The following is a 22,448-nucleotide window of genomic DNA, read 5'->3' as shown; positions in this document are numbered from 1 at the left end:
TTGATTTCCGGATATTGAAAAATCCTTGCATTCCTGGGATAAATCCCACTTGACTATGGTGTATGATTCTTTTAATGTATTGTTGGATTCTGTTTGCTAGTATTTTGTTGAGGATTTTTGCATCTGTGTTCATGAGTGATATTGGCCTGTAATTTTCTTTTCTTGTGATATCTTTGTCTGGTTTTGGTAGCCTCATAGAATGAGTTTGGAAATGTTCCCTCCTCTGCAACTTTTTGGAATAGTTTCAGAAGGATAGGCGTTAACTCTAAATGTTTGGTAGGAGTCACCTGTGAAGCCTTCTAGTCCTGGACTTTTCTTTCTTGGGAGTTTTTAAATTACTGACTCAATTTCAGTACTGGTAAATTGTCTGTTCAGATTTTTTATTTCTTCCCAGTGTAGTCTTGGGAGATTGTACCTTTCTAAGAATTTGTCCATTTTTTCTAGGTTGTCCATTTTATTGGCATATAGTTGCTTGTAGTACTCTCTTATGGTCCTTTGTATTTCTCTGGTGTTGGTTGTAACTCCTACATTTTCATTTATGATTTTACTGATTTGGGCCCTATCCCTTTTTTTCTTGATGATTCTGGCTAAAGGCTTATCAATTTTGTTTATCTTTTCAAAGAACCAACTTTTAGTTTCATTGATTTTTGTAATTGTTTTTTTAGTCTCTATTTCGTTTATTTCTGCTCTGATATCTTTGTGATGTTGTTCCTTCTACTAACTTTGGGTTTTGTTTGTTCTTTCTGTAGTTGCTTTGGGTGTAAGGTTAGGTTGTTTGAGATTGTATCTCTGTAAATTTCCCTCTTAGAACTGCTTTTGCTCTATCCCATAGGTTTTGTATTGTCATGTTTTCATTTTCATTTGTCTCTAGGTATTTTTTGATTTCCTTTTTAATTTCTTCAGTGATACATTGGTTGTTTAGTAGCATATTGTTTAGCCTATATGTGTTTGTGTTTTCTGCAGTTTTTTTTTCTTGTAGTTGATTTCTAGTCTCCTAGTGTTGCAGTCGGAAAAGATGCTTGATATGCTTTAAATTTTCCTAAATTTACCAAAGACTGTTTTGTGGCCTAGCCTGTGATCTGTCCTGGAGAGTGTTCCATGTGCACTTGAAAAGAATGCATATTCTGCTGCTTTCAGGTGGAGTGCCCTATAAATAGCAATTAAATACATTTGATCTAATATGTCAGTAAAGGCCTGTGTTTCCTTATTGACTTTCTGTCTGGAAGTTCTGTCCATTGATGTAAGTGGGGTGTTAAAGTCCCCTACTATTATTATGTTACTGTTGATTTCTCCTTTTATGTCCGTTAATATCTACCTTATATATTAAGGTGCTCCTATTTTGGGTGCATATATATTTACAGTTGTTATATCTTCTTGAATTGATCTCTTGGTCATTATGTAATGTCCTTCTTTGTCTCTTGTAACAGTCTTTATTTTGAAGTCTATTTTGTCTGATGTAAGTATTTTTATATACTTTCTTTTGATTTCCATTTGCATCTAATATCTTTTTCCATCCCCTCAGCTTTCAGTCTGTATGTGTCTCTAGATCTGAAGTGAGTCTCTTGTAAGCAGCATATATATGGGTCTTATTTTTGTATCCGTTCTGGTAGTCTATGTCTTTTGGTTGGAACATTTAGTCCATTTACATTTAAGGTAATTATTGATATATATGTTCTTATTGCCATTTTTTAATTGTTTTAGATTTCTTTTTGTAGGCTTTTTTTCACCCTTTTATTCTCTTGCGATTTGATGACTGTCTTTACCTTTGGATTCCTTTCTGTTTTTTCTGTGTATATCTATTATAGATTTATGTTTTGTCTGTACTGTGAGGTTTTTGTTTTAAGTTGCTGTTCTCTTAATTTCAAATGCATTTTAAAATCCTGCATTTGTACTCACCTCCCCTCACGATTACTGTTTTTGATATCATATTTTACATCTAATTGTTTTCTGTATCCCTTAACTGCTTATTGTGGATACAGATGATTTTACTGCTTTTGTCTTTTAACCTCCCTACTAGCTTTGTATGTGGATGATTTCCTACCTTTATGTTTGCCTTTACCAATGAGCATTTTCGTTGGGTAATTTTCCTGTTTCTATTTGTGGCCTTTTCTTTTTTCCTAGAGAAGTTCCTTTAACATTTTTATAAAGCTGGTTTGGTGGTGCTGAATTCTTTCAGCTTTTGCTTGTCTGTAAAGCTTTTGATTTCTCTATCAAATCTGAATGAGAGCCTTGCTGAGTAGAGTATTCTTGTTTATAGGTTTTTCTCCTTCATCACTGTAAATATATCATGCCACCCACTTCTGGCCTGCAGTTTCTGCTGAAAAATCAGCTGATAGCCTTATGAGGATTCCCTTGTGTGTTATTTGTTGCTTTTTCCTTGTTGCTTTTACTATTCTCCCTTTATCTTTAATTTTTGTCATTTTGATTACCATTTGTCTTGGTGTGCTCCTCTTTGGGTTAATCCAGTATGGGACTCTCTGTGCTTCCTGGACTTGGCTGACTTTCCTTTCCCTGGTTAGGGAAGTTTTCAGCTTTCTCTCTTCAAATATCTTCTCAACCCTTTCTCTCTTCTCTTTCTGGGACCCCTATAATGTGAATATTAGTGTGCTTGATGTTGTGCCAGGAGTCTCTCAAACTGTCCTCATTTATTTTCATTCTTTTCTCTTTTTTATGTACAGCAGCATTGAATTCCACTATTCTGTCTTCCAACTCACTGATCTGTTCTTCTGTGTCATTTAGTCTACTATTGATTCCTTCTAGTGTATGTTTCATTGCAGTGATTTTATTCTTCATCTCTGGTTGTTCTTTATGATTTCTAACTCTTTGTTAAAAACTTCTAGGGCTTCCCTGGTGGCGCAGTGGTTGAGAATCTGCCTGCCAATGCAGGGGATACGGGTTCGAGCCCTGGTCTGGGAAGATCCCACATGCCGCAGAGCGGCTAGGCCCGTGAGCCACAACTACTGAGCCTGCGCGTCTGGAGCCTGTGCTCCGCAACGGGAGAGGCCGCGACAGTGAGAGGCCCGCGCACCGCGATGAAGAGTGGCCCCCGCTTGCCGCAACTAGAGAGAGCCCTCGCGCAGAAACAAAGACCCAACCCAGCCATAAATAAATAAATAAATTAATTAAAAAAAAAAAAAAAAAACTTCTAACTTCTCACTCTGTGCATCCATCCTCCTCCTGAGTTCTTTAATCATCTTTATGATCATTACTCTGAACTCTTTCTCCAGTCAATTGCCCATCTCCACCTTGCTTAGTTCTTCTGGAGTTTTATCTCGCTCCTTTATCTGGAACATATTCCTCACCCGCCTCATTTTGTTTAAGTTGCTCTTTCTATTTTTATGTATGCGGTAGGTTGATTATCGTTCTCAACCTTGGAGCAGTGGCCCTCTATAGGAGGCATCCTGTGCGTCCCAGCAGGGCACTCCCCTCTCATCCCCCAAGCGATAAGCTCTAGGGGTCCCTCTAAGAGGGCTGCCTGGGTCCTTATGTTGCGGCGGGCTGACTATGTGGGTGGTCTGGTAGGCTTGGTTGGCCCCCACTCTGGTTGCCAGGCCTTGCCTTGTGAGGATGCTGCTGGCTGCTGTTTAGGGGCCTGGTTACAGGGAGGCTGGTTGTGGAACACTAGGGCGCCCCAGGCCTAGTACTGGTCCACTGGTGGGCAGAGTTAGGGTCCCAAAGACTCTGGGACTTTTGCCCACACACTGGCAGTTGAAGCCACACCCTGGGGTTAGTGCCGGACCACTGGCAGTCAAGGCTAGTTCCTGGAGTCTGGCTGCAGGGCCCTGGGGTCCCGAAACTCATTTCAGATCGTTGGGGGAGGGAACAGCTCCTGACACTTGGGTATGAAGTCCGGGGTATCCTGAAGGTTGCTTTGACCTGCTAGTGGGCAGAGCCACGGCCCAGCTGGTCCCAGGGAAGGGTCTGGCCTGAATTGGCAGACTGGCTGCACAGGCTGCAGGATCATACTTTTCTTTCTGCTGGTTCTACCCCCTCACGGTTGAGGTTGAAATAGAGGCTTGAGTAGGCTTCCTGGCAGGAAGAGCCAGTGCCTGCCCATTGGTGGGTGGAGCTGAGTCCTGGCCCTCTGGTGGGCCAGGCCATGTCTAGGGGCGCTTCTAGAGGAGGCTGTGTGCTTAGGAAGTCTTTATGCAGCCTTTCTGCTTATGGGTGCGTCTATGTTAGTAATTTGGCCTGAGGTATCCCAGCACTGGCACCTACTTGGGTGGGGCCAGGTCTTGGCACTAATGAGCCAAGACGTCAGCCACCAGGAGAGTTCATGTGGTTGAACGTTCCTAAATGTATCTGCCACCAGTGTCTATGTCCCCAGGGTGAGTCGTGGCAGCCCCTGCCTTGCCAGGAGACTCTCCCAAGACCAGCAGGTAGATCTGTCCCAGACTCTTATTAAGTCACTGCTTTTGCCCTGGGTCCTGGTGTGCGTGAGATCTTGTGTGCACCCTCCAAGAATGGAGTCTCTGTTTTTCCCAGTCTTTTGGAGTTCCTGCTATCACGTCCTGCTGGCCTTCAAAACCAAATGTTCTGGGGGCTTGTCTTCCTGGTGCCAGACCCCGAGGCTGGGGAGCCTGACATGGGGCTCAGAACTCTCAGTCCTGTGGGAAAACTTGTGATATAATTGTTCTCTAGTTTGTGGGTCACCCACCCAGGGGGTATTGGATTTGATTGTATCGTGAGTGTGCCCCTCCTACCTGTCTTGTTGTGGTTCCTTGTTTATGTCTTTAGCTGTAGAAGATGTTTTCTTGTAGGTTCCAGTCTTTTTCATCGATGGTTGTTCTTCTGATACTTGTGATTTTGGCGTGCTTGTGAGAGGAGATGAGATCAGGGTCTTTACTCCACCATCTTGGCCACCGTCCCTAATAGCAATTTATAAGTTCCAGTTTCCCCCAGGCACGATCACTTGGTATTATTGAACAATAAAATTAGCCAAGCCAGTGAGTGTGAAATGATTTCTCATTAATTACTTATGAGATTTTTATCTCATTGAGTTAGTTGTGACAACTCAAGTGTCAATGGTCATTCTCATTCCTTCTATGAATTGCTTATTATAACTCTTGCCTACTATTCTACTAGAATGTATTTTTCTTAATAAATTGTATGCTTTCTTTATATATTCTAGGTACTGTTCCTTGTCTTTGTTTACATGAGTTATAACTGTCTTTCCTCAGTTTTTACCTTTTTTTTTTTTTAACCTTGTTTATAATGTCTTTTGATGTTCAGGAGTTTTATTTATTTAATTTGTTTTTGGCTGTGTTGGGTCTTCGTTGCTGCATGTGGGCTTTCACTAGTTGCAGTGAGTGGGGGCTACTCTTCATTGCAGCGCTCGGGCTTCTTATTGTGGTGGCTTCTCTTGTTGCAGAGCAAAGGCTCTAGGCACACGGGCTTCAGTATTTTCAGCACGTGGGCTCTAGGGCATGCAGGCTTCAGTAGTTGTAGCGAGTGGGCTTAGTTGCTCTGCAGCATGTGGGATCTTCCCAGACCAGGGATAGAACCCATGTCCCCTGCATTGGCAGGCAGATTCTTAACCACTGCGCCACCAGGGAAGTCCCAGGAATTTTAAATATTAATATCCTCTATCACCTTTTTCATTAAGGTTTTTGTCTAAAATTTGTATTGTTTTGCTTTTCACTTGGGTCTTTAAACCACATGGCGTTTTGAGGAGTAAGGATCTAGTTTTTTTTCCACACATGGGAATAGCCAGTTGTCCCAGCCCTATCCATTGACTAATCTATCCTTTCCCCACTCAAGAATATTGCCACCTTTGTCATATACCAAGTTTCTTTCCATTGGTTTGTTTACCTTTGGGTTGGGTACTGTATGGTGACAATTTTTTTTTTTTTTTGGCAGTCATAGATAACTAACTTAAAATCTATTTTATTATTTGGATCCTGTTTAAGTGTACAGTTCAATGACATTAAGTACACTCACATTGTTGTGTAATCATCATTACCCATCTCTAAAACTTTTTCATCATCCCAAACTGAAACTCTGTACCCATTAAACAATAACTCCCCATTCACCCCTCTCTCCTTTCCCCATTCCCTGGTAACCACTATGCTACTTTCTGTTTCTATGCATTTGACTATTTATTCCAGATGCCTCACATAAATGGAATTAGACAATGTTTGTCCTTTTGTGTCTGGCTTATTTTACTTAACACGGCATCTTCAAGGTTCATCCATGTCATAGAATGTATCACAAATTCGTTACTTTTTAAGGCTGAATAATATTTCATTGTATGTATATATCACATTTTGTTTATTCATTCATCCATCAATGGGTATTTGGGTTGTTTCCCCATTTTTGCTATTGGAAATAATGTTGCAATGAACATGGATGTACAAATATCTGAGTCCCTGCCTTCAATTCTTTTGGATATATACCTCGAAGTACAATTGCTATATCATATGTTAATTCTGTTTAATATTTGATGAACCACCATACTGTTTTTCAGAGCAGCTGTACCATTTTATATTTCCACCAGCAATGCACAAGTGTTCCATTTTCTCCACATTCTTCCTAATACTTGTTGTTTTCTGTTTTTTTAATAATAATTATTCTAATGTGTGTGAAGTGGTGTCTCATTGTGGTTGACTTGCATTTCCCTAGTGATTAATGATGTTGAGCATCTTTTCCTGTGCTCATTGTCTATTTGTATACCTTCTTTGGAGAAATGTCTATTCAAGCCCTATGCCCATTTTTGAATTAGGTTGTTTATTTTTGTTCTTAAGTCTTAGGAGTTCCTTATATATTTTGGATATTAATCCCTTATCAGATGTATGATTTACAAATGTTTCCCCCACTATATGGGTTGCCTTTTTACTCTGTTTTCCTTTGATGCACAAAAGTTTTTAATTTTAATTAACTGAAATTTATCTATTTTTCCTTTTGTCACCTGTGCTTTTGCTTGTCATACCCAAGAAATCATTGCCAAATCCAATATCATGAAGCTTTTCACCTATGTTTTCTCGTAAGTCACATTTTTAAAAAAATACATAGATGGAGTTGGTTTGCTAGTATTTTGTTTAGAATTTTTTGTATGTATGATCATAAGTAAAATTTGCCCATATCCTTTCCCATATATATCTTGTATTTCTGGTAGCAAGACTACTAGCCTCATAAAATTAGTTGAGAATCTTTTCTTTCTTTTTGCTTTATGGAACAAATGGGACTTATTGAAGATTTGGTAAAACCTACCACTAAAATTATTTTATCCTGTAGCTTTTGTGAGAAAATTTTTGCCTCATTTTTAAAATTATAAGTCTTACAGTTTCTCTAATTCTTTTTTTATTTTAATTAAATTAATTTTATCAGGAATTATGTATTCCATCTGTTCTATTTAATGGTATAAGTTATTTATTGTACTTAAATATTTTCTAATCTCTATACTCTCTGTAATTATGTCACTTTTAAAAATTGCCTGTGCCTGCTTTCTCTTGTATTTGATCCATTTTTTTCATTGTTGTTAATCATTCTTAATCTTTTCTGTTTTCTTAATCTTTTCAAAGGACTAGCTTTTGTTGATCCTCAGTTTTTTCTTAATTTCCTACTTTATTACTTTCTGCCATTGTTAGTTTTCTTTGTTCACATTCTTTGTGCCTACATTGTTGTTTTTATAACTTATAACCTAGCCCATTGATAATGTCTAGCCTTCCTTACTAGAACTAGTTTTTGTTTTTTGGGGTATTTTTTTGGCCTGCATTGTGTCTTCATTGCTGTGTGGGCTTTCTCTAGTTGCAGAGAGCAGGGGCTACTCTTCATTACGGTGTGCAAGGTTCTAATTGCGGTGGCTTCTCTTGTTGCAGAGCACAGGCTCTAGGCACACGGGCTTCAGTAGTTGTGGTGAGTATTCTCCATAGTGGCTTCACCAATTTACATTCCCACCAACAGTGTAGGAGGGTTTCCTTTTCTCCACACCCACTCTGGACATTCTGACCGGTGTGAGGTGATACCTCCTTGTAGTTTTGCTTTCCATTTCTCTAACAATTAACAATTTTGAGAATCTTCTCCTGTGCCTTTTGGCCATCTGTCTTCTTTGGAGAAATGTCTATTTAGGTCTTCTCCCATTTTTTGATTGGGTTGTTCAGTTTTTTGTTTGTTTGTTTGTTTTTTCTATTGAGCTGTATGAGCTGTTTGTATATTTTGGAAATTAATCCCTTGTTCTCACATCATTTGCAAATATTTTCTCCAATTCTGTAGGTTGTCTTTTTGTTTTGTTTATGGTTCTCTTTGCTGTGAAAAAACTTAAATTTAACTGGGTCCTATTTGTTTAGTTTTGATTTTCTTTCCATTACTCTAGGAGACAGATCCAAGAAAATATTGCTGCAGTTTATATAAATAGATGTTCTGCCTGTATTTCCCTCTAGGAGTTTTATAATATCTGGTCTTACATTTAGATCTTTAATTCATTTTGAGTTTATTTTTGTATATGCTATTAGAGAATATTCTAATTTCATTTTTTTTACATGTCACTGTCCAGTTTTCCCAGCACCATTTATTGAAGAGACTGTCTTTTCCCTTTTGTATACTCTTACTTCCTTTACTGTTGAGTAATTGATCATAAGTTCATGGGTTTATTTCTGGGCTTTCTATCCTGTTCCATTGATCTGTACATCTGTTTTTATGCCAGTACCATACTGTTTTGATGACTGTAGCTTTGTAGTATAGTCAGGGAGCATGATATCTCCTTCTCCATTCTTTGTTCTCAAGATTGTTTTGCCTGTTTGTGGTCTTTTGTGTTTCTATACAGCTTTTTTAAATTTTTGTTCCAGTTTTGTGAAAAATGCCATTTCTAATTTGTTAGGAATTGTAATGAATCTGTAGGTTGCCTTGGGAGTATGGTCATTTTAACAGTATTTATTCTTCCCATGCAAGAACATGGTATATCTTTCCATCTGTTTGGGTTGTCTTTAGTTTCTTTCATCAGCATTTTATAGTTTTTAGAGTACAGCTCTTTTGCCTCCTTAGGTAGGTTTATTCCTAGGTATTTTATTCTTTTTGATGCAATCATAAATGGGATTGTTTTTTTTAAATTTCTCTTTCTGTATTTTGTTGTTAGTGCATAGAAATGCAACAGGTTTCTGTATAATTTTGTATCTTGCAAAGTTACCAGATTTATTGCACTTTTCTGGTGGCATGTCTAGAATTTTCTATGTATATATAATATTTTGTCATCTGTAAACAATGACAGTTTTACTTCTTTCCCATTTGGATTCCTTTTATTTCCTTTTCCTCTCTGGTTGCTGTGGCTAGTACTTCCAAAACTATATTGAATAAAAGTGGTGAGAGTGCACATCCTTGTCTTTTTCCTAATCTTAGAGAAAATTCTTTCAGCTTTTCACCACTGAGTATGATGTTAGCTGTGGATTTGTCATATATGGCCTTTATTATGTTGGGATTGTTCCCTCTGTGCTCACGTTGTGGAGAGTTTTTATCATAAATGGATGTTGAATTTTATCAAAAGCTTTTCTACATCTATTGAGATGATCATATGGTTTTTATTTTTCAATTTGTTAATGTGGTGTATCCCATTCATTGATTTGTGGATATGAAAAACCCTTGCATCCCTGGGATAAATCCCAGTTGGTCATAGTATATGATCCTTTTAATGTATTGTTGGAGTCAGTTTGCTAGTATTTTGTTGAGGATTTTTGCATCTATGTTCATCATTGAACATATTGGCCTATAATTTTCTTTTTTTGTAGTATCTTTGTTTGGTTTTGGTATCAGCATGATGGTAGCCTCATAAAATGAGTTCAGAAGTGTTCCTTCCTCTAATTTATTGGAATAGTTTCAGAAGGATAAGTGTTAACTCTTCTCTAAATGTTTCATAGAATTCACTTGTGAAGCCATCTGGTCCTGGAGTTTTTTGGGTTTTTTTTGTTTGTTTGTTTTGGTTTTATTTTTGGCTGCACTGCGCAGCTTGCAGGATCTCAGTTCCCAGACCAGGGATTGAACCCGGGCCATGGCAGTGAAAGCACCAAATCCTGACCACTAGACCACCAAGTAACTCCCTGGTTCTGGACTTTTGTTTATTGGGAGTTTTAAAATTATTTACTCAATAACAGTACTGGTAATTTGTCTGTTCATATTTTCTATTTCTTTATGGTTCAGTCTTGAAGATTGTACCTTTCTAAGAATTTGTCCGTTTCTTCTAGGTCATCCATTTAATTGGCATGTGGTCGCTCTAGGTAGTCTCTTAAGATTCTTTGTATTTCTGTGGTGTTGGTTGTAACTCCTCCTTTTCATTTCTCCTTTTATTGATTTGGGCCCACGTCCCTTTTTTTCTTGATGAATCTAGCTAAAGGTTTATCAATTTTGTTTATCTTTAGAAGGCTCCAGCTTTTAGTTTCATTGATCCTTTTTATTGTTTTCTTCATCTCTCTTTCATTTATTTCTCCTCTGTTTTTATATATTTCCTTCTACTAACTTTGAGTTTTGTTTGTTCTTCTTTCTGTAGTTGCTTTAGGTGTAAGTTTAGGTTGTTTATTTGAGGTTTCTCTTGTTGCTTGGAGTAAGCTTGTATCTCTAAATACTTCCCCCTGGAAACTGCTTTTGCTGCATCCCATAGGTTTTGGATCATCGTGTTTTCGTTTTCATTTGTCTCTAGGTATTTTTTTTTATTCTCTTTTTGATTTCTCCTGTGACCCATTGGTGGTTTATTAGCATGTTTTTTAGCCTACTTGTGTTTATGGTTTTTGCAGGGTTTTTTTGTAGTTGATTTCTAATCTCATAGTGTTTTCATCAGAAAAGATGCTTGATATGATTTCAGGTTTCCTAAATTTCCTGAGGCTTGTTTTCTGGTCTAGCATGTGATCTATCCTGGAGAATGTTCCATGTGCACTTGAGAAGAATGTGTATTCTGCTGCTTTCAAGTGGAATTCTCTATAAATATCAGTTAAGTCCATTTGTTCTGATGTGTTATTTAAGGCCTTTGTTTCTGTATTGATTTTCTGTCTGGATGATCTGGCCATTGATGTGAGTAGGGTTTTAAAGCCCTCACTATTATCGTGTTATTGTCAATTTATTTTTTTATGTCTGTTAACATTTGCCTTATATATTGATGTGCGTCTGTGTTTACAATTATTATATCTTCTTAATTTATCATTATGTAGTGTCCTGCTTTTTCTTCACCAGTATATAGGGTCTTTCTTTGTCTCTTGTAACAGTCTTTATTTTAAAGTCTATTTTGTCTGATATAATAAGTATTGCTACTCCAATTTTCTTTTGATTTTGATTAGCATGGAATACCTTTTCCATCCCCTCACTTTTGGTCTGTTTGTGTCTCTAAATCTAAAATGAGTCTCTTGTAGGCAGCATATACACAGATCTAGTTTTTATATCCATTCACCCAGTCTGTGTCTTTTGTTTGGACCATTTAATCCATTTACATTTAAGGTAATTATCCATATTTGTGTTCTTATTTTCAGTTTGTTAATTGTTTTGAATTTGTTTTTGTAGGTCTTTTTTTGCCTTTCTTACTTTGGTCTCTTCTCGCGATTTGATGACTCTCTTTAGTGTTGTGTTTGGATTCCTTTTTCTTTTTTGTGTGTATATCTATTTTAGATATTTGGTTTTTGTTTACCTTGAGGTTTTTGTATAGAAGTCTCTCTCTGTATATATACGTTTTTGTTTTAAATTGCTGATCCCTTTATTTCAAATGCATTTAAATACCTTGCATTTGTACTCTCCTCCACTCACAATTATTGTTTTCTATATCATATTGTACATCTAATTGTTTTCTGTATCCCTTAACTGCTTATTGTGGATACAGATGATTTTACTGCTTTTATCTTTTAACCTCCATGCTAGCTTTCTTTGTGGATGATTTCCTACTTTTACTGTATGTTTGCTTTACCAGTGAGCTTTTTCATTCCATGATTTTCTTGTTTCTAGTCGTGGCCTTTTCTTTTTTGCCTAGAGAAGTTCCTTTAACATTCGTTATAAAGCTGGTTTGATGGTGCTGAATTCTTTCAGCTTTTGTTTTTCTATAAAGCTTTTGATTTCTCTGTCAAATCTCAATGAGAGCCTTATGGATAGAGTATTCTTGGTTGTAGGTTTTTCCTTTCATCAAATATATTGTGCCATTCCCTTCTGGCCTGCTGGGTTTCACCTGAAAAATCAGCTGATAGTCTTCTGGGGATTCCTTTGTATGTTATTTGTTGCTTTTCCCTTGCTGCTTTTAGTATTCTACCTTTATCTTTAATTCTTATCATTTTTATTACAATGTGTCTTGGTGTGTTCCTCTTTAGTTTGATCCTGTATGGGACTCTGCACTTCCTAGATGTGGTTCACTGTTTCCTTTCCCATGTTAGGGAAGTTTTCAGCTTTTTTCTCTTCAAATATTTTCTCGACCCTTTCTCTCTTCTCTTTCTGGGACCCCAGTTTCTGTTTCCCCCAGTCCTGTGGAGCTCCTGCACTAAGTCCCCTCTGGCCTTCAAAGCTAAATGCTCTAGGGCTCCTCCTCCTGTTGCTGGACCCCCAGGCTTGGGAGCCTGACATGGGGCTCAGAACTCTCACTCCTATGCTAGAACTTCTGTGATATAATTGTTCTCCAGTTTGTGGGTTGCCCATCTGGGGGTGGGGGCAGGGGGTATGGGATTTGATTATATCCTGAGTGTGCCCCTCCTACAGTCTCAGGTTTCTTGTTTATGTCTTGGATGTAGAATACCTTTTTTGGTAGGTTCCAGTCTTTTTCTTCAATCGTTGTTCTGCTGAGAGTTGTGATTTTGGTGTGCTTGTGAGAGGTGAGTTCAGGGTCTTTTTACTCTGCCATCTTGGCCTCAGTCCTTTGCCCTCAGTCTTGATTGTTGAGTGTAGGTTGACCATTACCTCCCCCAGTATTTAATTTTCTTATGGTCTTAATTTTCTGGTTGAGAAGTTTTTGTCAGTCTTATCTTTGCTTAGATTTTGTCAATTTATCCTAAGTGTTTCATGTTCTTGACTTATTATAAAAGTATTTTTAAAGTTTGCTTTCACTTGTTTGCTGCTAGTTTGTAGAAATGCAATTGATTTTTATTTATAGAACTTGCTAAATTTACTCACTTGTTCTAGTACCTTTTTTTGTAGATTCCTTGTAGTTGTTTTTATGTACCTGATTTTATAGTCTACAAATATAGTTCATTTCTGTATTTTTAAGTTTATGCCTTTTCTTGCCTTATTGTGTTGACTAGACCCTCTGCTATAATGTTGAATAGAAGTGATGAGAGTGGACATCTTTGTCTTGATCTCCACCATGGAAACATTTGGTCCTTCAGCATTACTATGACGTTGGCTGTAAGTTTTTATTCATAATCTTTATCATATTGAGGAAGTTTCCTTTTATTCGTTGTTTACCAGGAGAGTTTTTTTCTTCTTTCTTCTAAATCATGAATGGATTGAATTTTGTCGATGCTTATTTAATTAATTAATCTGCATCTATTGAGATGAATATGTTTATTTCTCCTTAATTCATTCATATAGTTAATTACATTAATGGATTTCCACTGGTAAACCAACCTTCATTTAATGTGATGAACCCCACTTGCTCACAGTCTATTATCCTTTTTGTATATTGCTGAGTTCCATTTGCTAATATTTGTTAAAAGATCTTCTCACCTATGTTTGTGATGGTTATTGCTGTATTGTTTTCTTATAATTTCTTTTTTTCTGGCTTTTGTACCAGGGTAATAATACTGGCTTCATAAAATAAGTTCAGAAGTCTTTCCACCTCTGTTTTCTGAAAGCTTTTGTGTAGGATTGATATTACTTTTTCCTTAACTGTTTGGCAGACTAGTGAAGTCATCTGTGCCTTAAGTTATCTTTGAAGAAAAGTTTTTCATTATGAATTCAGTTTCTTTAATTGATATAGGGATTTTTAGGTTTTAATTTCTTCTTTAATCAGTTTTGCTAATTTGTGTCACACAAGGTATTTGTTCGCTTCATCTAAGTTATCAAATAGACTGGCATGATGTTGTTGACAGTATTTCCTTATCCTTTTAACATCTTGCATGAAAGACCCTAGTAATATCCTCTTTCATTCCTGATATTGGTAATTTGTGCTCTTTTTTCATCATCAGTCTAATGAGAAGTTTATCAGTTTTTCAAAGAACTAGTTATTAATTTCATTGATTAATCTCTTTTTTGTTCATTCATTTCCTATTTCATTGACTTCTACTCTTTCATTATTCTTCCTTCTTCTTTGGGTTTAATTTGCTTTTTTCCTACCTTAAAGTAGGCAGAATTAAGACCTCTCTTATTTTAGTGAGTATTTTAATTCTGTGATTTTTCTTTTAAGCACTATATTAGCTGCATCCCACAAAGTTGATATGTTGTGTTTTCACTTTCATTTAGTTCAAGATATTTTCTAATTTTGTTTATGACTTTTAGTCATTTTTCCCTCTATGCTTCATTTTGTATACCTTCTATTGCTGCATCTTCAAGTTTACCTGTATTTTCTGCTTTGTCAAATCTTCCATTGATCCCACCCAATAAATTTTTTATGTTTGACACCATATTTTTTCACCTCTAGAAACTCCATATGGGTCTTTATATATATATTCTATTTTCCTCCTCATTATATTCATGTCTTTATATCCTTGAGCATATTTATAATGTTTATAAAAGCTGTTTTAACATCCTTCTCTGCTAATTCAATTATCTCTGTCATTACTGGATCAGTTTTTATTGGTCAATTTCTCTTTTAGTTATGTATCACAGTTTCCTGCTTCTATCTTGTAATTTTTTTTATTGGATACTGTACATTGGGAATTAAACATCCTTATAAGCTGTATTTTATTATAGACCTTTAAAGAGTTTTGAACTTTGTTTTGTTGAGCAATTAAGTTACTCGAAGATCAGCCTGATCTTTGTAGGCTTGGTTTTAGGCTTTGGGGGGCAGGTCTAGGGTAGCTTTTACTCTAGGGTTCCTTTAGCCCCAGTACTAAGCTTTGAAGCATCTGAGGTCTCCACTGAATGTGCCATGTATCCAACAAGATCTGTCCCCTCTGTCTGCTGAATGCATGAATGACTCCCAGGCCTGTGTGAGCTCTTAGAGTGATTCAGCTTATGTAATTGTTCTTTACTCCACAGCTGTTCTTTCTCTAGCTTCATGAAGTTTCATCCTACACATATGCAGACTAGTATTCAACTAAGACTCAAAGACCCCTGAGTAGAACTCTGGAGCTCTTTCTCTGCATGGCTCCTTCCTCTCCAGTACTTTGCTAGCAAATTCTAGCTTCCTTGAAACTTCAGTCTCTATCTCCTCAACCCAGCGATACTACTGGACTATTTGGACTCCCCCTCCTTTGCTACAATTTGGGAAATTGCTTTGGGAAGAAATTCATAGGGCTTGCCCTCCTTATTTTCCGTCTCTCTAGGATCATAATCCTGTAATACCTATTGCCCAATTTATAAAAACAATTGATTAATATACTAAGCCCAATTTTCTCATTTATAGTGGGTAAAGAAGTCCTATAGTCATTATGTCTTCATAATGATATAATGGATTCAACTGATTATAAATATTCATGCCTTTTATTGATTGTAAAAAAAATTCTTAGTTCATTAAATATTGCCTTTTCCCCATTCTCTCCTTACCTCTTATAATTACTAGACTTTGATTTAACTAATATTCAGCACCAACTGTGCCAGACACTGTTCTAGGCATTCAGGATACTTCAGTGAGCAAAGCACATACTCTGCTCTAATGGAATTCACATTGTTTACAGCCTATCCTGCCCCTTAACTCCCTTTTCCTATTTTCATCACTTTAGCTGTGTTCTTTCTGTAATATTTTATCAGCTCTGCATTCTAATTCACTCACTGTATTCTTGGCTGCAACATAGTCTATTTAACCAGTCCCTTAATGTTTTCTTCTCGTTTTAACAATTATAAACACTTATTTTCTTTCAGCGCATTGGTGTGTTTTCTCACTTTAGGTGTCTAAACCTGGTATTTGTTTGATCTTCTGACTTTTGATTATGATTTGTTTGCACATGTTTCCCAATTTTTTGTGAGCTCATCTTTCAAGGGACTTATTTTTTCGTTCTGAGGAAAATCTGTGGACTAGGTTGTGGAAACATCCCTGTAGATTGAGTTTGTGTTTTACCAGGAGCCCTTAGAGATATCATCTGCCCAAGAACTAATTTTTACTTTATGTTATGCTTGGGGATTTTTTAGGGATTCCTAGATCAGGTAGGAAAAGTAAACTTGAAGCCCAAGCCTGGTTGAGGTACAGTCTTAGGGCTTCAAATCCTTAGGAAACTTTTTAGCCCATGCTTTCACTAGTATGTGCAGACCTTTATAGATTCTGTCTTTATGTGTCTGGGGTGGTGGTGGTGGTAATAGCTTGTTTTGATCAGTTCACAGACATGTTAAAACCTAAGACCCTTAATTACAGAGATATCAATTTTCCCAGAGTGACCAAAGAATTAGTACCAGTGTTGATGCCCCTGTTTTTAATTTCCTATTAGTTATGTCACTTCATGATTGCCTTTTCCTCCTTGTAAACTCAGCTATGTCCTTAAATTTATTTCATTTTTATCCAGCATTTCCAGGTATTTTTAGGGGGCAAGGGCTTTCGTTTTTGAAGTATAGTTGATTTACAGTGTTGTGTTAGTTTCAGGTGTACAGCAAAGTGATTCAGTTATACATATACATGTAGTCATTTATTTATAGACTCTTTCCCCATATAGGTTATTACAGAATATTGAGTAGAGTTCCCTGTGCTATACAATAGGTCCTTGTTGATTACTTATTTTATACATAGTAGTGTGTATACGTTAATCCCAAACTCCTAACTTATACCCCTCACTTTCCACTTTGGTAACCATAAGTTTGTTTTCTATGTCTGTGGGTCTGTTTCCGTTTTGTATATAAGTTCATGTGTATCATTAATTTTGGAGGGGTGGGATTCCACATATAAGTGATATCATATTTCTCCTTATCTGTCTACCTTACTTCACTTTGTATGATCATCTCTAGGTCCATCCATGTTACTGCAAATGGCATTATTTCATTCTTTTTAATGGATTTGTCATATTCCATTGTACATATATACTACATCTTCTTTATCCATTCATCTGTCAATGGACATTTAGGTTGCTTCCATGTCTTGGCTATTGTAAATATACTGATATGAACATTGGGGTACATGTGTCTTTTTGAGTTAGAGTTTTCTCCAGATATATGCCCAGGAGTGTGTTTGCTGGATCATATTGTAGCTCTATTTTTAGTTTTTTAAGGAAACTCCATACTGTTCGCCATAGTGGCTACACCAATTTACATTCCCACCAATGGCATGGGAGGATTCCCTTTTCTCCACACCCTCTCCAGCATTTATTATTTATAGACTTTTTAATGATGGCCATTCTGACCAGTGTGAGGTGGTATCTCCTTGTAGTTTTGATTTCCATTTTTCTAACAATTAGCCATTTGAACATTTCTCATGTGTCTGTTGGCCATCTGTATGTCTTCTTTGAGAAATGTCTATTTAGGTCTTCTCCCATTTTTTGATTGGGTTGTTTGAGTTTGGTTTTTTGTTTTTTGTTTTTTGATATTGAGCTGTATGAGCTGTTTGTATATTTTGGAAATTAATCCCTTGTTGGTCACATCATTTGAAAATATTTTCTCCAATTCTGTGGGTTGTCTTTTCATTTTGTTTATGGTTTTCTTTGCTGTGCAAAAGCTTTTAAGTTTAATTGGGTCCCATTTGTTTATCTTTGTTTTTATTTCCATTACTCTAGGAGACAGATCTTAAAAGATACTGCTGTGGTTTATGTCAAAGTGTGTTCTGCCTATGTTTTCCTCTAGGAATTTTATAGTATCTGGTCTTACATTTTGGTCTTTAATCCATTTTGAGTTTATTTTTTTGTGTGGTGTTAGAGAATGTTCTAATTTCATTCTTTTACGTGTAGTGGTCCAGTTTTCCCAGCACCACTTATGGAAGAGACTGTCTTTTCTCTATTGTATATTCTTACCTACTTTACTGTCGATTAATTGACCATAAGTGAATGGGTTTATTTCTGGGCTTTCTATCCTGTTCCATTGATCTATATTTCTGTTGTTGCGCCAGTACCATACTGTTTTGATTACTGTAGCTTTGTAGTATAGTCTGAAGGCAGGGAGCCTGATTCCTCAAGCTCTGTTTTTCTTTCACAAGATTGCTTTCGTTATTCAGGGTCTTTTGTGTTTCCATACAAATTTTTTTTAAAAATTGTTCTAGTTTTGTAAAGAATGCCATTGGTAATTTGATAGGGATTGCATTGAATTTGTAGATTGCCTTGGGTATTATAGTCATTTTGACAATATTGATTATTCCAATCCAAGAACAAGGTATATCTTTCCATCTGTTTGTGTCATCTTTGATTTCTTTCATCCGCATCTTATAGTTTTCAGAATACCAATTTTTGCCTCCTTAGGTAGGTTTATTCCTAGGTGTTTTATTCTTTTTTATGTGATGGTAAATGGAATTGTTTCCTTAATTTCTCTTTCTGATAGCTCATTGTTAGTTTACAGAAATGCAATAGATTTCTGTATATTTTTTATCCTGTGACTCTACCAAGTTCATTGAAGAGCTCTAATAGTTTTCTGGTCACGTCTTTAGAATTTTCTATGTACAGTATCTTGACATTTGCAAACAGTGACAGTTTTACTTCTTCTTTTCCAATTTGGATTCCTTTTATTTCCTTTTCTTCTTTGATTGATTTCTTCAGTGATCCATTGGTTGTTTAGTAAAATATCATTTAGCCTCCACATGTCTGTCCCAACTGGTCTCACAGTAGGTTCTGATCTGTGTTGCAGACTCAGTTCTGCAGGCAACTGGAATGTAGTTTTCTTGCTTCTGGTGTCTGGCCCCTGGTGGGTGATGCTGGGCTACAGGCTTGTGCAAGGTTTACAGGTGGGAGGGCTTGGTGCCTGTCCACTGGCGTAGCTGGTTCTTGGCCCTGTGGTGGCCAGGGCCATGCCTAGAATTGGCTGTGGGCTCAGGAAGTCTTTAGGCAGCCTGTCTGCTGATGGATTGGGCTGTGTTCCCACCCTGTTCCTTGTTTGGTCTGAGGCATGCCAGCACTTGAGCCTACAGGCTATTTGATGGGGCCAGGCCTTGGTGCCAAAATGGTGGCATCCAGGAGATCTCACACTGATGAATATTGCCAATTACTTCTGCCACTAATTTCCTTGTCCCCACAGGTCATCACAGCTACCCCTGCCTCCCCAGGAGACCCTCCAATACCAGCAAGTAAGTCTGGCCCAGGCTTCTATGAAATCACTGCTTTTGCCTTGGGTCCTGGTGCACATGAGACCTTCTGTGTGCCCTCCAAAAGTGGTGTTTCTGTTTCCCCCAGTCCTGTGGAGTTCCTGCACTCAATCCCTGCTGGCCTTCAAAGCTGAATGCTCTAGGGCTCCTCCTCCTGATGCTGGACCCCTAGGCTTGGGAGCCTGACATGGGGCTCAGAACTCTCACTCCTGTGCGAGAACTTCTGTGATATAATTGTTCTCCAGTTTGTGGGTTGCCCATCTGGTGTGGGGAGGGGGATTATGGGATTTGATTATATCATGAGTGTGCCCCTACTACAGTCTCATAGGTTTCTTGTTTATGTCTTGGATGTAGAATACCTTTTTTGGTAGGTTCCAGTCTTTCTTTTGATGGTTGTTCAGCAGTCAGATGTAAGTTGGGTGTTTCTTGTGTGAGGAGGTGAGCTCAAGGTCCTTCTACTCAACCATCTTGTCTGTGTAAGAGCAAGGGTTTTAAGTTATTCTTTGCTCTCTTGCAATCAGAAGTCTCTGATCCAATGTGAAGATTTTTTTTTAATCACAAAATTTGATTATTTTAACAGCCATTTCCTATTTCCTGTGAAATTAAATCCCATCTTCTTCCCATGGCCTATCATGGTCCTATACCATCCCACACCACACCTCTTTGCTCCTCATATTCCTGTCCTGTTGGATTTTCTCAGTTGATTTTTGACTCCCTCGAGGATTTCTCACCCTGTATTGTTTCCACCTGCCTTCCTCCAGATTGTGCCTCAGTCACTCCCCATTCACTTCAGCACACAACTTAAAAGACACATCCTCTGGGAAGCTCTCCCTTAATTCCCTCTTAGCAGACTGTGCCTTCCTTTCCATAGCCTCATAGCACTATACTAGTGGAAGCTCCAGAATTTCTCTGTAGATGGGGCCCAGAGGTGATGGTTTTGTGAGGTTGGGGGTGAAGTCACATTTGCTTTACAGGTATCTTTTTAACTTGTATATATATTTTTTATTGTTGTGTTAGTTTTAGGTGTACAGCAAAGTGATTCCATTTTATGAATATGTATAGATTCTTTTTCAGATTCTTTTCCATTAAGGTTTATCAAAATACTGAATATAGTTCCCTGTGCTGTACAGTAGGTCCTTGTTCTTTATCTATTATTTTTGAATTTTTGAATTTTATTTTAGTTATTTTTTTATAAAGTAGGTTCTTATTAGTTATCCATTTTATACATATTAGTGTATATATGAAAATCCCAATCTCCCAATTCATCACACAACCACCCTCCATGACGTTCCCCCCTTGGTGTCCATACATTTGTTCTCTACATCTGTGTCTCAATTTCTGCCTTGTAAACTGGTTCATCTGTACCATTTCTTAAGTTCCACATATATGCGTTAATATACGATATTTGTTTTTCTCTTTCTGACTTACTTCACTCTGTATGACAGCCTCTAGATCCATCCACGTCTCTACACATGACCCAATTTCGTTCCTTTTTTATGGCTGAGTAATATTGCATTGTACATATGTACCACATCTTCTTTATCCATTCGTCTGTCGATGGACATTTAGGTTGCTTCTATGTCCTGGCTATTGTAAATAGTGCTGCAATGAACATTGGGGTGCATGTGTCTTTTTGAATTATGGTTTTCTCTGGGTATATGTCCAGGAGTGGGATTGCTGGGTCATATGGTAATTCTATTTTTAGTTTTTTAAGGAACCTCCATACTGTTCTCCACAGTGGCTGTATCAATTTACATTCCCACCAGCAATGCAAGAGGGTTCCCTTTTCTCCACATCCTCTCCAGCATTTGTTGTTTGTAGATTTTCTGATGATGCCCATTCTAACTGGTGTGAGGTGATACCTCATTGTAGTTTTTTTGTTTTTTTGTTTTTGTTTTTAAATTTTATTTATTTATTTATTTGGCTGTGTTGGGTCTTTATTTCTGTGCGAGGGCTTTCTCTAGTTGCGGTGAGCGGGGGCCACTCTTCATCGCAGTGCGCGGGCCTCTCACTGTCACGGCCTCTCTCGTTGGGGAGCACAGCCTCCAGATGTGCAGGCTCAGTACTTGTGGCTTACGGGCCCAGTTGCTCCGCGGCATGTGGGATCTTCCCAGACCAGGGCTCGAACCCATGTCCCCTGCATTGGCAGGCAGATTCTCAACCACTGCGCCACCAGGGAAGCCCCCTCATTGTAGTTTTGATTTGCATTTCTCTAATAATTAGTAATGTTGAGCAGCTTTTCATGTGCTTCTTAGCCATCTGTATGTCTTCTTTGGGGAAATGTCTATTTAGGTCTTCTGCCTATTTTGGGATTGGGTTGTTTGCTTTTTTAATATTGAGCTGCATGAGCTGTTTATATATTTTGGAGATTAATCCTTTCTCCGTTGATTTGTATTGCAAATATTTTCTTCCATTCTGAGGGTTGTCTTTTTGTCTTCTTTGTAGTTTCTTTTGCTGTGCAAAAACTTTTGTTTCATTAGGTCCCATTTGTTTATTTTTGTTTTTATTTCCATTACTCTAGGAGGTGGATCAAAAAAGATCTTGCTGTGATTTATGTCAAAGAGTGTTCTTCCTATGTTTTCATCTAAAAGGTTTATAGTGTCTGGTCTTACATTTAGGTCTCTAATCCATTTTGAGTTTATTTTTGTGTATAGTTTTAGGGAGTGTTCTAATTTCATTCTTTTACATGTAGTTGTCCAGTTTTCTCAGCACCACCTATTGAAGAGACTGTCTTTTCTCCATTGTATATCCTTGCCTCCTTTGTCATAGATTAGTTGACCATAGGTGCGTTTATCTCTGGGCTTTCTATCCTGTTTCATTGATCTATATTTCTGTTTTTGTACCAGTACCATATTGTCTTGATTACTGTAGCTTTGTAGTATAGTCGGAAGGCAAGGAGTCTGATTCCTCCAGCTCCTTTTTTTTTCCCTCAAGACCAATTTGGCTATTTGGGGTCTTTTGTGTCTCCATACAAATTTTAAGACTTTTTGTTCTAGTTCTGTAAAAAATGCCATTGGTAATTTAATAGGGATTGCACTGAATCTGTAGATTGGTTTGGGTAGTATAGTCATTTTCACAATGTTGATTCTTCCAATCCAAGAACACGGTATATCTCTCCATCTGTTTGTATCATCTTTAATTTCTTTCATCAGTGTGTTATAGTTTTCTCCATATAGGTCTTTTGTCTCCCTAGGTAGGTTTA

General features: G+C 37.4%; 1 long non-coding RNA gene and 1 pseudogene across 2 annotated transcripts in view; one reads left to right on the top strand and one right to left on the bottom strand.

The window, feature by feature from the left end:
* The window catches only part of LOC309629083 (centromere protein U pseudogene), a 385,624-nt pseudogene that overhangs the window by 67,685 nt on the left and 295,491 nt on the right, over positions 1-22,448 (bottom strand). The gene's annotated exons all lie outside the window — the stretch shown is intronic.
* On the top strand, positions 2,835-20,911 carry LOC309629132. Its single transcript, XR_014244875.1, has 2 exons — positions 2,835-13,287; positions 19,180-20,911. It is a non-coding gene; the product is annotated as an uncharacterized lncRNA (long non-coding RNA).

This window comes from Balaenoptera borealis (genome assembly GCF_965194805.1).
Source record: "Balaenoptera borealis genome assembly, chromosome: 5".
Classification (NCBI taxonomy): Eukaryota; Metazoa; Chordata; class Mammalia; order Artiodactyla; family Balaenopteridae; genus Balaenoptera; species Balaenoptera borealis.
Note: the sequence above shows the minus strand (reverse complement) of the source record. Positions and strands in the feature narration are given on the sequence as shown.